Consider the following 16898-nt stretch of genomic DNA (forward strand, 5'->3'; position numbering starts at 1 on the left):
AAAGCATCTTCCAATAGGAAGGCTGTGAAAAGGAGCTATGCATATTGCACTTTGAATCCTGATGGGGGTAAAATATGCTGTTTGTGATTGGTTAAATGCACATTGCATTTCAAAATGCTGACGGGGTAGAACTAACTGTTTTTCTATTGGTAAAATGTTTTACTATTTTTAGTGAAAGGTTTTAAATATATGTGAGACTTTGGACTGTGGATTGTAGTGGGTCTGGGTGGGGAACATTTTAATGTTTATATAGTAAAAACTGTATAATCTATAAGTTGTCGTGGCTGAAGGATACAACCATGCATTGTTGTTTTAGCTTAATAAAATTGTCTGTTTTTTTCTTTTTTTATGAACTGGAAATGTATGTAATATTTCTATAAGAATGTATTTCTTGGACATAAAGTATTTCTGAATCTGATACTTCTCACTATAATCGATTTCCTGGATTTGGATTATAGTTCACTCAGGTCAGCGACACCAAAATATGTCTCCATTCCCATAAATGAGGGTAAAATAATCTGTCCAGTTTAGGAAGCAATAACAATAGGAATCTATATATAGAATCGTACCAATATGCAATTTTATATTCAATGGGGGCTTTGCCTTTTTTTCCCCAGCCCATAAGCTCTTATCATGGGCACATGAACCAAAGGTGAGGAAACCAAGAACAACACCAAGAATGTCTTACATCTCCTTTCTTAGTCCTAAAAATGTCTTGCTCCCACAAAACATAATGTTCCATCCCCCATTTTGCTCAGCACGTCCTGCCTCGTCTTTGAAAATGTATACAAATTCTGGCATCCTCCCACCCAGCTCATGCTCTCGCAGCCTCCCAACCACATATTAAAAATCGTGGAAAGAAAGCCAAATTCTCTGACTTTGCCTACTAGCCTTTTGGCTTTGTCATTTTTTTTTAGCAAACTTTTATTGGTGGAAAGCCTGGCTGACCCTCATCAATCTATTAAAAAACATTGACTAAAGCAAAAACATTTCTTTGGTCTGCAAAAACTCACTTTACTAGTAGGGGGAATGGCCAGGACAACGCGGGCAGAGCCACATGTGCCGGAACACCCCCAGCGTAACCATGCTTGCCTGCGTGATGCATCTGCCTTAAGCACGCATATGCGTGGTTAAGGCAGATGGCACTGTAGTGTTCAGGATGGGCGGGGAAAGGTTGGAACAGGAAGCACCAGATGCAGAAAGGTAAGTGGGGCTGGGGCCGGGTTTGGGGGTAGTAGTTTATTTGGGTGTGTTTGGGGGTAGTTTTTATGGGTGGGTTTGGAGGGAGTTTTAGGAGTGGGGGTGGTTTTTGGTATTGGGCAGGGGGGATCGAGTAGTTATTTTAATTGGGGCAGGCTTTCAGGCCTCAGGGCAGAGGAAGGGGTTGGGTAGTTTTGGAAAGGGGAGGTTTTTAGTGCTTAGGGCGGGGGAAGGGCACTGGAGGTAGTTTTAATGGCTGGGTTTGGTGGGAGTTTTAGGAGTGGGTGGAGATTTTAGGGCTCAGTGCAGGGGGGCGCAGTAGTTGTTTTAATTGGGGGAAGGGTTTTAAGCCTCAGGGCAGTGGAGGGATTGGGGTACTTTTAGGGACAGCGCGGGCGGGAGTTTGGATAGTATATGGTAAAGGGCAGGGGGAGGGGACGGGATAGTTTTAAGGGCAGGGCAGATTTTAGGCCTCGGGGTGGGGTCAAGGTAGGGTTCAGCTTTAAAAGCTTAGTGCAGGGGGGCAGATGAGTGGTGACCTTAGTCACACATACCCCCTTACAATTCATGCGTTTACAACAAAAATGTTTGGCAAAGGCATGTGTGGTAAAGGAATGCGTGGTTCGAACTGCATGGCAGAGGCAGCTAAAATCTGAGTTTTGGGATAATGACTGTCTATGGAACTCATATACAACAGGATCCACAACCTTATTTAGAGCTTTGTGACATTGATTATCTTCTTATAATTATTAAAATACCAGTCTATACAACATATGACCTCAAAAACTGCACAAAACAAGATTATGAGGAATTGTTGGTCTTCTTCCCTTATTCAGTTGTCACCTTCAAACGGCTACAGGATGTTGCTCAATCCACTTGGCGTTTATGATTGTCTCAAAATATATTCTCCTGTGACAGTGGTGAAAATGTGGTGGTTATTTTATGAGAGTCCTGTGTCACTTTTGTGCTAAATCCTTATGCCTCCTGAGGTGAGGAGTAACGAGGAGAAATATGTTTATAACTCCTTGTGTTTTCCTTTTTCTATTTATGCTACATTCTGCAGCACACAAAGAAAGAGGGAAACGCCTTTAAGGATAGCTTTTGTGCAAGAAGGGGGCCTTTCCTGCACAAAAATAATCCTGCATGCAACAAAGGCACCCTTGCACAAGGGTGCCTAAGTTAGGGCTAGGTTGCCAAAAGCAGCGTCAGTGCAGGGATACAGGACAGGAATGTACTGTAGTGCATAAATAGGATGTATGACATAACAACGCATACTTTTACAATGCATGCTTTTACAACACAATTTTTACAACGCAAGTACCATTACAACGCATTACTTTACAAAGCATACCATTACAACGCAAAATAGTAAAAGTAATGGAAAAGTACCATTACAACTAATACATTTATTACGCATACCCTTACAACGCATAATACATCCTATTTTTTTTTAAATATGTGCAATAAAACCTGGCACGGGATGCAGGGAAAATAGGGGTTTTGGGTGGGGAAGTGTATTAAAACGTAGGTAAAAATTGGGACGTAAAATTTACTGAAATGAAAGGGTTTTTACAAAATTAATACTCGAGTATTAAACTTAATACTCAAGTATTAAAATTAGTACTCAGCTTTAAAAAAAATAAGAGAATACTGACTATTCATAAATTACATTGATTAAAATTTAACAGAATTACAAATGATTTTCCGTAATTACGATCTATTTACAAACTCATAGCAGCCATTTTAAAAAGTGTAGTTGCGAAAATTGTCCTACAACTCTTTTCATTAAACTAACACCAAAACACTGACATCAAAATGGATGCCAAAACATATCATCGAAGTAAAATAACACTATTTTATGCTTAATTACTAATTACATGTTTCCATATGAACAAAATAGTTTTAAAAAGAGATAAATAACGCAGTGTTTTTCGAAAATTAAGTGCACACTGACCAAAACTTATAAATACAAGCAGAACACCATTTTGAATTCAGTTAATTATCAACTCCCAGAGTGTGCAGACGCCCAAAGCTGACCTCTCTAACCTATACACCTAGCGATGACCCAGAGACATAGCAAAGCCGTTTTTTTCGAACTGCCAAGTAAGTTTTAAAACAAAAAGCATAACTAGTTAGTGTTTAGCTTTCATACTACGAATTAGTATTAAAACAATTTTTTAAATAAATTGCAGATACAGCTAAATTGTCAGTTTCGTGAAAGCATTTTTCAACGTGACAACCAATTCTTCACACATATGTAAGTACCTAGAAATGTTCGTAAAAAAAATCAAGCATTTTTTTAAAAATAGCAGCTTAACGCAAGTAGTTTAAAATTAGTGACATAAATAATAAAGACAAAATGCCACAATAAACAATATATTTTATCAATAAAAAGATTTTGTAACAAGTCAACAAACACTGCGTTACTCATTTAATTATGAAAAATAAATTTAGTAAAAAAGCGTGGGTTAAGAGCCATTAAAAATTAATAAAGTAAAAAATGTATCAAATATTTTTTTTTTTTAAAACAGCAAATTATTTACATTCCCCAAACGGATTAAAAACATTCCATAAAGGTTTTGAAAAAAGATCCAATCTCCCTTCCAACTATATTAACAAGGTAGTTATTTTAATTATTCGATTATATTTCAACAATTATGAAAAACGAAGAAAACCTGAATCTAACTCATTTTTTACCATTTTTACAGACCTATATAAAGAAAGGAAAAAATACAGGACTTTCTTCTTTAAATAATCAAAGAACAGAATTTTTAAAGGTAAATATTGTTTACTACATTTTTTGTCAAAAGGAAACCGAAAAGAAAATTAAGGGATAGTGTATGGCCAATATTTAATATTCTAAGTCGAGGAAGGTGCAGCAGTAGAAATAACGTTGGATAATATACAGCCAAGATTTTCAATTCTAACTCCAAAAGGAAGCAACATTAGAGAAACTATGGAATAGTCTAAATCAAAAATTTGTATTCTAACTCTTGCAAGGTACAGCAGAAGAGAAACTGAAGAATAGATTGATTTAAATCTTTACTATTGTATCCTCAGAATGGTTCAGCAGTAAGAAAAATGTTAAGTACTGAAGGATTACCATTTTCTTTTGAAAACCCAGGAAGAAACAGCTGTAGATGAATTAAAAGCTTCAGCACAGAATTACCGTCATTTGACATTTTGCTAAATTAAATGAAACAATCAATATCAAAATCTTTTTTTTTCAATTTTAGCAGAATCTCAACGAGCAAAGCAACGAAAATCAAAGGAAAGTCAACAGCAAGATCCCAAAACAACGTAAAGAGAAATAGACAAGGCTAGAAAGGTAAATCAGATCTCAATACTACATTTGTAAACAAAACAAATTACAAAACTTGAGTATTGTTACTCAAGTAAATTGCAGCATTGGTGTAAGTAAAGGATATTGCCAAATTTAAAATATAAATGTATAATCCAAAAAGATGCAAAATATTTGAAATAGTGTAACAGCTGTAGGTGTAACATTTACCAATGAAACGTTAAAAATGTTAAACAGTAGAGAAAGTGCAGAACAGTGAGAAGCCCAAAAATCCATGAAGAGGCAGCAGGAAAAAAATGGAAAATCTTTTGCACAGAAAACCAATCAACTGAAATTTTATAAAAAATAATTTAAACAAGCAATAATAAAATGTTCTGTTGTGATTATTTGCAGGAATTCTCAGAACCAACCAAATAAAAGCAAAGACAACCGAACACCAAAAACACAGCTTCCCAAACAAGGGATTAAAGACAAGATTTAAACCAGATCAGAATACAACAGAATTTAAGCAAACCAATAACAATACTTGAATATTGTTACTCAAAGACATTATAGCATTTGTGTAAGTGAGAGATAGAGTAAAATAGAAATTAGCAATCTAAGTCCAAGAAGGTGGAAAAGAATCTTTAGAATTCTAAATCCAAGATGGTGCAGCAGTAGGAAAAGTGTTGAAAAAAAGAAATGCAAGATTAACTTTTCAAACTCCAGAAATATACAGCAGTTTTGTAAAAATTGGTTAATGAAAAGCAACTTTATTCAAATGTAAATCAAGGAAAATACAACATTTTATAAATTAAAAGCTTAGGCACAGTAAAACCGCCATGTTAAATATTGTAAAAAAACATTTACGAAAGCAATTGCAAATTGTTATCATTTCTTTTTCAACAGAATATCAAAGACCCAACCAAATAAAAGCAAAGAAAACTCTACATCTGCAACACATTGCACACGAAAAAAAACAAGACTAAAAAGGTAAATCAGATCAGAATGCAACACTGTTATACCAAACAAATAAAATGTTTATTCTAAGTCCACGAAGGTACAGCAGTAGAGAAGGTTCGAGATAGTGTAGGGTCCAGATTTACTATTTTAACTTCATAAAGGAGCAGCAGTATGTAAAGTGTGTGATAGTGTATGACCAAAATGTATTATTCTTATTCAAGGAAGGTGAAACAGTAGGGAAAGTGTAAGATAATATAGGGTCTATACTTACTATTCTTACTCCAAGAAGGTGCAGCAGTAGGGAAAGTGTGGGATAGTGAAAGGGCAAGATTTACTATTCTAACTACAGGAAGGTGCAGCAGTAAGGAAAGTGTGGGATAGTGAAAGGGCAAGATTTACTATTGTTACTCCAGTAAGGTGCAGCAGTAGGGAAAGTGTGGGATAGTGTGGGGGTTAGACTTACTATTCTAACTCCAGGAAGGTGCAGCAGTAGGGAAAGTGTGGGATAGTGAAAGGGCAAGATTTACTATTCTAACTCCAGGAAGGTTCAGCATAAGGGAAAGTGTGGGATAATGTAGGAGCAAGTTTAACTATTCTAACTCCAAGAAAGTGCACCAGTAGAGAAAGTGTGGCATAGTGAAGGAGCAAGACTTACTATTCAAACTCCTGGAAAGTGCAGCAGTAGGGAAAATGTGGGATAATGTAGGGGTTAGACTTACTATTCTTACTCCAGGAAGGTGCAGCAGTTGGGAAAGTGTGGGATAGTAACACAAAGTCCTGCGCACTCAAATCCAATATAACAAGTAGAATACTACTATATGTAATTAAAAGAGACAAATGTCCAACGTAGATTCCTGGAGTTTGATGTATATCTCCTTTTATTAGATCATCGCACCAATGGTAATTTACAGCCAGCCGACACGTGTTTCGTTATAGGTCTGTACAATCACAGATGCTATAACTCTTCAGGGCTGGAAAGATACAGAAAGGGATGACCTGTAGTAAGCATTCTAAAAAGCGTTCATAATCTATGTGCCAGAAATGCAAATAGATGTGACATTCCCCAAATTTAACAGATGAAAATACCTCGTCGTAAGGAACCCATAAGTGATTTAAAAAGTCATTTTCGTCATTCCCGAATTCCCGACAAGTGGGTGCTGTCGTTTCTGCCAGCTTTTACCAACTGAGAAAAATTAAAAAAATCTCTCAATTTTTAACTCATACCGCACTCATTCAGGTTATAATAGCCCTTGTCCTTTCCCGGTTGGACTTTTCTAATAGTCTTTACCTAGGACTCCCAGTTGGTTTGCTGAAAAGACTCCAACTTGTTCAAAACCAAGCAGCCAGATTGATCCTCAAACAGCCGAAATGGCAGTCTATTAGATCCGGCTTAGAACATCTTCACTGGCTGCCGGTGGAACAGAGAGTCTTATTTAAAACTGGCTGCATTATTCATAAAACCCTACACAACACCGGTCCCAAATTCATTGCGCAACTTGTGTCCAGCTACAGCCCCTCATTAAACCTCCGCTCTGCTAAAAAAGAGCTTCTAATTATCTCGTCTTTTAAGAAAAAACGGCTGGGCGGCAGCTCCTTTCACCATCTAGCAGCCACCCTTTGGAATTCTCTCCCATTATCTTTGCGACAGTGCCCAGACCTCCTCACATTTAGGCATTCTTTTAAGACATGGCTTTTTAGACAAGCTTACTATTAGCTTCACTACCTTGTGTTATGTTCCTCTTTCGATAGCGCCATGAAGCCCAAGGGCGTACGAGCGCTGAATAAATAAATTTTAACATAACATAACATAACAGTATATATTTCATTTCGACAACATTATTTGTTTATTAAACCGTTTATTAAAACATGCAGGATATATATATATATTGTAAAGAAAGGATAAGTGCACCACGTAGACCAGGGGTACTCATAGTACGGCCCGCGGGCCAGGGGCGGCCCGGCAAGCCTTGCCTGGCGGCCCGCGGACCCCCGAGACATCATACCTGTGTTTTCCTTTTTTTTTTAGTGTCTGCAGCAGCGCGAGAGACTCTGCTGCTCTGTGGGGGCTGAAGCCGGACGATTCCTAGCAATGGCAGAGTACAGCTGAAGGGACCTAAGAAGAGGTGAAATACAAAGGCCTCATTAACATGCAAATGGTCTTTTGATGACCTGTGAATTGTTCGGGTGCGGCTGTGAGTGTGTGTGCGCCCCAGCTGGCACCCAGGCAGGGTGAGGTGACAGAGGGAGTGGGAGGGAAAGGGAGGGTGAGGGGGAAGGAGGGGGACAGAGAGGGAGTGAGAGAGAGTGAGTGAGAGGGAGTGAGTGAGAGGAGGTGAGTGAGAGGGAGTGAGTGAGTGGGAGAAAGGGAGGGAGAGGGAGGGAGTGAGTGAGGGATGGAGGGAGGGAGTGAGAGGGAGGGAGGGAGGGTGAGTGAGTGAGAGGGAGTGAGTGAGAGGGAGTGAGTGAGAGGGAGTGACTGCGAGGGAGTGAGCGGGATGGAGTGAGTGAGAGGGATGGAGTGAGTGAGAGGGATGAAGTGAGTGAGAGGGATGGAGTGAGTGAGAGGGATGAAGTGAGTGAGAGGGATGGAGTGAGTGAGAGGGATGGAGTGAGTGAGAGGGATGGAGTGAGTGAGAGGGAGTGAGCGGGAGTGAGAGGGATGGAGTGAGTGAGAGTGAGTGAGTGGGAGGGAGGGAGTGAGTGAGTGAGTGAGAGGGAGTGAGTGGGAGGGAGTGAGTGGGAGGGAGGGAGTGAGTGAGTGGGAGTGAGTGAGAGGGGGTGAGTGAGAGGGAGTGAGTGAGTGGGAGAAAGGGAGGGAGAGGGAGTGAGTGAGTGAGAGGGAGTGAGTGAGTGGGAGGGAGTGAGTGGGAGTGAGTGAGTGGGAGTGAGTGAGTGGGAGAGGGAGTGAGTGAGTGGGAGAAGGAGGGAGTGAGTGAGACGGTGAGGGAGTGACTGTGCAATCATTGAAAATGCATCTTGCACAGTGCGAACATGCTACTACGCAGCTCGCGTAGTGCTACGTGAAGTTCGCGTAGTGCGCAGTGCACTTCGCGTAGCTTCGCGTAGCGTTACTTCGCGAACTACGCCCAGGGTTAGTGTTGCGTCACATCCGGTTCGCTGACCACAGCACTGGGTTTGGCCAATGAGGTGCTGAGGAGCTCCTTGCTAGTACACGGTTGGGGACAAGGGGGCTGGTTACGTCGCAGGAATCGCGGGCAGCCGCCACACATTGATGTAGGCTGGGCTGGGCTTGTGCTGCCGCCCACATCATGCCGCCATTCCTGGGATTCCTGTTCGAGCTGAGCTGTGCAATGACTATGTAGGCTGGGCATTGGTTATCCAGGAATGATTGTTCAAGCTTTTTCCGTAAGCCCTTTTACTCTGACTTTTATGCCTACGGAACAGTGAGATCCATCAAGGCTGTAGCAGTTGATATACAGCCCTGCCATTATGATTAACTCAGACTGTCTGGAGATTCTTGGAGTTGGAACTGTCTGAATCCGGACCATGAAGCTCTGATTGTAAGGTAGGAGGTGTTTTATTTTTTGAGTTTTTCTTGCTCATTTGTTAAGGGGGTCCTGCTTAGAGCTGGTTTGAAAGTGCCTCAAACCCCCGGAATGGGCATTGAGCTAGTGTGGTAGAGGAGGCTGCCCCTTCTAGGTGTCAAGTGCGGCTTGTTGCCACTCAGCTTGCACATACCCCTCGCTACCCTCCTCTAGTGCTCCAGATTTTATGCAAATTTCAACCTCACCATAGGCAGGCATCATGAAGTGACTGACTGCATGATAGGGGGCACTAAACGCCCACACCCCAGCCAAGAATTCAAGGACTAACAAAGCACTGAAAATGCGGGGTGGCAAAAAACAGATTGAATCACTGAGCCCACTGAACCTAGAGAACCACGAAGAAAATAGTGAGGAGTGCAACAAAAGTCTAAATCTGAGCGGCTCATGTTACAGATTACAGGACTCACCTGAGTTGGGAAAAGCAATCTGCTCACCGAGCCAGGATTATAAGATCTTACATTTTCAGAAAAGACCTTCTCTGTAGGAGGTTGTAGCTATAGTAAATATACACTCTCCAGAGGCACTAGCAAATTTACAACCTGACAGCCTCAGATCTAAACCCTCATATCTTCTGTTTGGGACAAAGACGGCAAAGACCATAGCACAGGTAGTATCTGACCCTTTGGGGGTGGTCTAAGCTACACAACATATGGCTGAAATCTTCTCATCACCAAGTCCATCGCCAGAGGAAAGTAACTCTTCCACGATTTTGACAAATGTCCAGGACATCTTAAAGGGCAGTCAGAAAGTCAAAAAGCAACTCCCAAAACAATTACACAAGGCAAAGGAACATGGCAACCGGAGTTGGGGATAAATAAATCATTTTTAACAGAAGAAGTTGTAGATAATCTCCGATCACAAGTTACTCTGAGTATAATTTTGCAGGAAATAAGACAATTTAGAAATGCACAGGAAAAAGCCAACACAGAAGTCAAGGGCCAGCTAGAAAGGATTAATGAAAATATCTTGCAGCTAAATCAAAAACTAGCCCTTGCAGAGTAGCAGATCTCCGATCTCGAGGATGTCCAGAAAAAACTTGAACATTGTCAATCTAAACTTAATAGAGAGCTGTCGGAAATCCAGATCAAGTTTGAAGAGTTTAAGAAAAGGTTGAGGAGGTCGAATCTACATTTTATGGGCAATCTGGAAGGTCAGTAAATGGGCCAATATCCAATTAAATGAATTTCAGATCTCATTCAAAAGTATGTGATCCCAGGTGAGGAGTCCACTAGAGACTTTCACTTGATTATAAGAGCTCATTATGTCCCATTCCATCAGGAGCCTAATGCAAAATATCCATGCACATTCATTGTTAATTTTGGTGACTATTGCATAATGAAGTTGATTTTAGCTGCTACTATCGAATTAAAGAGTTTCCAAACAGAAGAAAAGTTTAAGATCAACATCTATTCCGACATGTCAGCTGCAGCCACAAGGCATCATCGTGAATTCAAAACAATGCTGAACGAATTAAAGAATCAAGCATTTCAGGCACCCATAGTCCAACATTCAAAACTAAAAATACTTGTCAAGAGACAATTTCTGATTCTGCACTCAGTGGAGCAGGCAAAAGAAATCCGTCAACAGAAAAATTACATGGACTGGGACTACCAACCACCCCCTCCCCAACATGCAAACAACATTTACAATCGACGTAGTAATTTTAGCCAGGCGAGATAATTCTTTGGAAGGCAGGGGGTCTCACGACCCCCCGGCCATATTTATTAAAATATGAAAACAAATAAAAAGTGAGTAACATACACATTATTTACATAATTATTAAATGCAAAATTCAGACATTAGATTTACAGCAAGGTAGACAGGTATGAAGGGCTAATCTTAACAAATGTCTAATACAGCATGTTCCTAACCGAATCTAACATCCTACATATCAATTTTGTATTCTAATAATTTCTGGGCCTACGGCAAGGTCGTTAACCGGTGTCAGATCCTTCCCCCAGCTACACCCTCACGTCTGAGTGCGCATGCGCAACAAGGGCCCGGTTACCGGGAGAGTTCGTCCCTCTCCTGGTTACCCTAGTACGCTCCATGAACTCCATTAAACCTAAAAAGGAGGGCCCTTTCAGTCGCGCCATTTGCTGACGTCATAGTGTATTTGCGGGGTGGCAACCAGCCCGAGGAAAGCGTGACTCCCTCCCCCGCACCCTTCCAAGCAAGCGGATATCCTGCCCCTGAAGTTCTAGGAGAGACCAGTGGCCCCTCCCCCTGGGCAACCTCATTCGATAATGATGCCGCCCCCTAAGGACCTTAAATTGCTGCTCACCGATTATGACCTTACCGCCTGACCAGCGCAATAAATACGACAATAGAGGAACCTATGAAGGGAAAAAGGCCTAAGGAGAAAACAAGTAAATACGCATCCACATATCAAATTGAGCACATTACACCAATATTGCCTGTACACGGGAAAAAGGCCTAAGGAAGAAAATTACATACATATCTACAGTGTTCAATACCATCACCGGTGATACCTACCAACGTCCCAAATGAACTTCTGCTAACAGGGATGGTGGGTGGGGAAAAATTATCGGCCCCACAGCGGGGCGAGGAGCGAGCCTGGGAAGCGCGGGTACAAGAGGACGCTTCCCGTGCCTCCCAGGCCTCTTAAACCCCCACTGGTCCCGCCCCTTGACCCGGAAGCACTCACACCGCTTCCGGGTCAACGATGGGACCCACCAATCAGGAGGGGTGAAAGGGGGGGCGGTCCCAGCCATGTGTGCGTGGGGGACCGAGCGGCCCCCCCTTTCCTCATGGACTGGGACTACCGACCACCCCCTCCCCAACATGCAAACAACATTTACAATCGACATAGTAATTTTAGCAAGGCAAGAGAATTCTTTGGAAGGCAGGGGGTCTCACGACCCCCCCGGCCATATTTATTAAAATATGAAAACAAATAAAAAGTGAGTAAAATAAACATTATTTACATAATTATTAAATGCAAAATTCAGACATTAGATTTACAGCAAGGTAGACAGGTATGAAGGGCTAACCTTAACAAATGTCTAATACAGCGTTCCTAACCGAATCTAACATCCTACATATCAATTTTGCATTCTAATAATTTCTGGGCCTACGGCAAGGTTGTTAACCGGTGGCAGATCCTTCCCCCAGCTACGCCCTCACACCTGAGTACGCATGCGCAACAAGGGCCTGGTTACCGGGAGAGTTCGTCCCTCTCCTGGTTACCATCGTACGTCCGTGAGCTCCATTTAACCTAAAAAGGAGGGCCCTTTCACTCGCGCCATTTGCTGACGTCATAATGTATGTGCGGGGTGGCTACCAGCCCGAGGAAAGCGTGACTCCCTCCCCCCCACCCTTCCAAGCAAGCGGATATCCTGCCCCTGAAGTTCTAGGAGAGACCAGAGGCCCCTCCCCCTGGGCAACCCCATTCGATAATGGTGCCACCCCCTAAGGACCTTAAATTGCTGCTCACCGATTATGACCTTACCACCACAGGTCAGCATAGTTGACTGACTATCTGGCCCCCCCCAAAATGCCTACACTGAAAGGTCATACCTACCTCGCAAATCCTTCTTACCATGCCTGTACGTTCCTTACTAATAGTTTATTACCTGCCTCAGTCAAGTGGACCCCATCCCGTAAGTAGAACTAATCTCCCCAAATGCACCCATGTGGGATACTCTGGAGTGGAGGTGTTCGGAACAGCTTCTCGATCTTGATGTTGACCCTCTTTACCGAGTGATTCAACGCCCTAACTGATTCTCCTCCCCTCCACTGAAGTCTAGGTATTAAATGTGACCACACTATGGTGCAACCCGGTAGGAACTTCGCCAGCCAACCCGCCGCTGAGATAATCTCTTCCAACAAGACCCTTCGGCCCAGCGTCACCAAATAGTTCCCCCCCAGGTGCAGGATAACCACTGAGGGCGGTGGGGTGTGTCTTTCAAGTAAGTCTGAGATGAAGCCCCTAAGCTGGCTAAGGCAGAGCCCCCCTCTGCCATGAAAGGAAACATTGAAACCCCTGCTCTCCGCCCTCCGTCTACACCCTCCTGAAAGGAAAAATGGTTTAGCACGCTTCACATAAGAATGACCAACAACCCATACTACATGAGTCCTCCTCTAGCCTTCCTGCCTTTGCCGAGTTGTTGGTGGTTGTACTTGATGACCCTGTAGTAGTTTCCGTCCTGTGTCACAGGCCCGAGAAACGGAAAGATAAACATAAACAAGGCAGGTGTCAGGGGCGGTGTAATTGACCCTCACAACATGTGCAGTCGCACATAATGCTTATAGGCATTGGAAGACCATCTCCCAATCCTCTTCACACTGTTGGCATGCAATCCTCTCGCAGTGGCCTCGGTGGCCGCCCCTATCCGGAAAGAATGTGTCCCAAATTTCTTGGGATTCAAACCCGCTTTGGCGACTGCCATTGCCAACACTCTTTGGAACTGAAACCTGGTCAAAGGGGTACCATCCGCATGTATTAACAATGCTCCCTTTGCCACACCCACCCGTTGTCTGATGAATGCCTCCACATGCGACACTGGGCAGCACGGGTTGTTCGGCGCCCGGTGTAGCACCTAACTATCCCCCCGGGCCTCCTGATCAGTTTTGGATTTCCGAATGGTGACCCACATTGAGTCGCCCCGTATGGTAGTATCTACCAACTGCAAGCCACCTAACCTGTCCAGTTTGTTACTAGCCACTAGTTCACTTACCCGCAATGCCCCGGAAAATGCCAGGGAAAAGGCAGCTTTAAATAGGAGTACCTCCCCCGAAGAGCTGCATGTGTCAGGCAGGGCAACCAATACCAGTGCCAACTGTTCTAGACCTATTGTAGGTGCCGCCACCCCTTCATCGCCTTTCGTACCAAAAAGCTATTCGTAGGATCCCTGGCCCCCTTTGTCTGTGTGAAGAAAGAAACAGCTGCCTTGTGTCTGCTAGCTGTCACAGCTGTGCGACCCTCCTTGTGCAATGTGTCCATGTAACCAGTAAAGTTTGCCTCCTGATCCCATTTGGCCTCCCAATCCTGTCCCAGAAAATTAGAGTAAGACCTGAACGCCCCTTCATAAGCTGTCCTGGTCCTGGGAGCTAGGCTGGCTGCCACGAGGTCCTGTAGTTGGAGGCACCAATCTGCCAAAGTGATGTTGGGAAGTGTGCTGGTGAATGCTCTGCAGCTGGTAGGTGTTCCCTGAATACCTGCATCTTAAAGCGAGAAAGGGCGTCAGCTGCGTTATTCAAGACCCCTGGAACATGTTTGGCCCTGAATTGCACATTCAACTTCATGCATCTTAGCACAATCTCCTTCATAAGGCAGAGTATCAACTTACACCGTGCTGCCTGTTGATTGATTCATTCCACGACAGTCATGTTATCAGACCAGAAAATGATGGATCGATTAGACAATTGATCAGGCCAGACCCTTAAAGCAACCCATAATGGGAAAAGTTCCAGAAACCCATTGTTTGTTGTCAAACCGCTTTCTTCCCACCATTCGGGCCACTTTTGTGCCACCCACTTGTTACCAAGTATGGCACCGAACCCCACACTACCGGCAGCGTCAGTCCATAATCCTAACTCTGCTGAGGTCATGGGGGGGCACCCCACACTACTCTGCCATTAAAATCCTCCAGGAATGCAATCCATATCTGCATGTCCTGGCGAACCTCGACTGACAGCCTCGTGCGATGGTGCTTGTCTCGCAGGCCCTTCATGGCCTGCGCAATTGAGCGGGAAAATGGGCGCGCCATAGGGATGACCCTTAATGCAAAATTCAGCTGGCCCACAGTCTGCTGCAACTGCTGTAATGTGACTTTCTCCTTCACCAAACATTGTTGAAGGGCTGCCCTGAACTTCGCAATTTTTTCCTTGGGTAACCTGAAACAACCCTAAACGGAGTCAAGTTCGATGCCTAAGAACTCCAGGCATGTAGATGGCCCCACTGTTTTTACTGATGCCAGCGGGACCCCAAAAGCACGCATGAGCACGCAAATCTCACGCAATGCCCACGCACACTCCTGTGAGCCCGCCACCCCTAGTAAAAGAAAATCGTCATGGTAATGCATCACATGCTGGTGCCCTGTAGATTGTCTCAAAACCCATTCCAGGAAAGAACTGAATGTCTCAAAGTAAGCACATGATATGGAGCAACCCATGGGCATACACATGTCCATATAATATTTGCGTTCGAAGGAAAAAACCCAGCAGGTGTTGGTCAGATGGATGTACTGGTAGTAGTCTAAATGCGGACTCAATATCTGAATTCTCCATCAATGCCCCGGGGCCCAAAACTCTCAACATCTCTACTGCCTGATCAAAATACGCATATTTTACACTGCAAATGCCCTCGTCAATTGCATCATTCAATGACAAGCCCCTAGGTGCTGAGAGATTGTGTATGAGTCTGAATTTGCCCTTTTCTTTCTTCTGGACCACCCCCAGGGGTGAGCAGACAACATCCGGTACTGGGATGTCAAGGAAAGGACCCGCTACTCTACCTAGGCGCAGTTCCTTCTCAATTTTTGCCGCTACCACCCCAAGATTGTGTTTCACTGACACTGGTTCCTACACTGCGGTGTCCCGGTATATCCCCCCCGCTGGAATCCGAAAACCATGTGTGAAACCTTCTTGCAGCACCCTTGCGGAGGTATGGTCTGGGTATCTATTCAGCCAAGGAATCATAGCCAACACATCAATGGGGGAGTGAGCGACCTGGGGGTGTTCCCCACTATTCCGGTTTCCTTCTCCCCCTGTTACCTGAAGTACTACCCTTTGAACGGCATGCCGTTTCTGGGTGGGAAGGGTGGCCGCATATGTAACACGCGTGTCTGAATTTGCACGTGCCCGGTGCCCTGGTGCATGGTCGCCGGTTGAAATACCAGCACACGCCCTTCCCGCCTGTGTTACCTCTGGCCTTATTGGCCACTTCCCCCCCTTGCGCTGACCGAAAGGGCTGCTGAACGGGCTGCTTGGACTTGGGCGAATATCCTTTGTTCCAGCTAGCGCTAGCGCCTGCAGATTGCCCCCTTGCAAACTGAGAATGCCAGTCAATTGAATCAACTTTGTCACAGGCTAAAGATTTGTCAAGTTCCCTAGCTTTCCTGAAAGCTATGTCATATTCTTTCCATGCATCCCCCCCATGATTATCACTGAACATTGTAATCCTACTCTGATAACATGCCATCTCCACCTGCATTGAAGGTGAACGTTCAGCGGTAACCGCCACAAACACAGAAAAAGCCCTGATCCAGTTGATGAGCGTCTCCTCCACCCTGAATTTATACAACTGAGACCGCCATTCACTAGGCAACATCATATCTTTCTGCGACTTGGCATATTCCCACTCCCTGTTGTCAATCAGCAATGAGAATATATTTACATATTTGTCTGCCAGAATCAATTCTTTCACACTCTGCGAGACTTGTTGCGCCAAATTCTCCCCCCTGGAGGGTATTGCGCCTTCGCCTAATACCGGCAAGGCAACCTCCTTACCACTTTCAGGGAGTCGCGTTAGTTCTATGGTCTTGACTGTCCCCGCATCGCTTGCTGAACCTGTTTGGGGAAAAATTGGTGTGCTTGGCATGCTACCTTCACCCCTAGCCACCATGACTTTTGCGACCATTCTATGTGCCTCGGCCGTGGGGTCAGCTGCGGAAGGTAACAGTCCCCAATCCCCAACCATGGAAGCACTGCCGCTATCTGTGCTGCCAATTCTGGGGGTACCTGACCTACCCCAGGGGATGAGCTGGCCAGAATTACTGGTGGGACCACTGTCGAGACTAAGTTTTTAGGTGGCCTGGCTGGAGCCGGTGCTACCGGTACACTTATCGGGATAGGTGGGGCTGGCGTGGGCGTCTCAGGTGATGTAGGCACTCCGCTAGGGACTGAACCCGGGGTCCCCCCTCCTA

The 16898-nt window shown here is 44.2% G+C and overlaps 1 protein-coding gene across 1 annotated transcript in view; it reads left to right on the plus strand.

The window, feature by feature from the left end:
• The window catches only part of LOC144769168 (extracellular calcium-sensing receptor-like), a 313553-nt gene that overhangs the window by 114808 nt on the left and 181847 nt on the right, over positions 1-16898 (plus strand). The window lies entirely within an intron of this gene.

Source organism: Lissotriton helveticus, chromosome 7 (genome assembly GCF_964261635.1).
Source record: "Lissotriton helveticus chromosome 7, aLisHel1.1, whole genome shotgun sequence".
In the NCBI taxonomy this organism is placed as follows: Eukaryota; Metazoa; Chordata; class Amphibia; order Caudata; family Salamandridae; genus Lissotriton; species Lissotriton helveticus.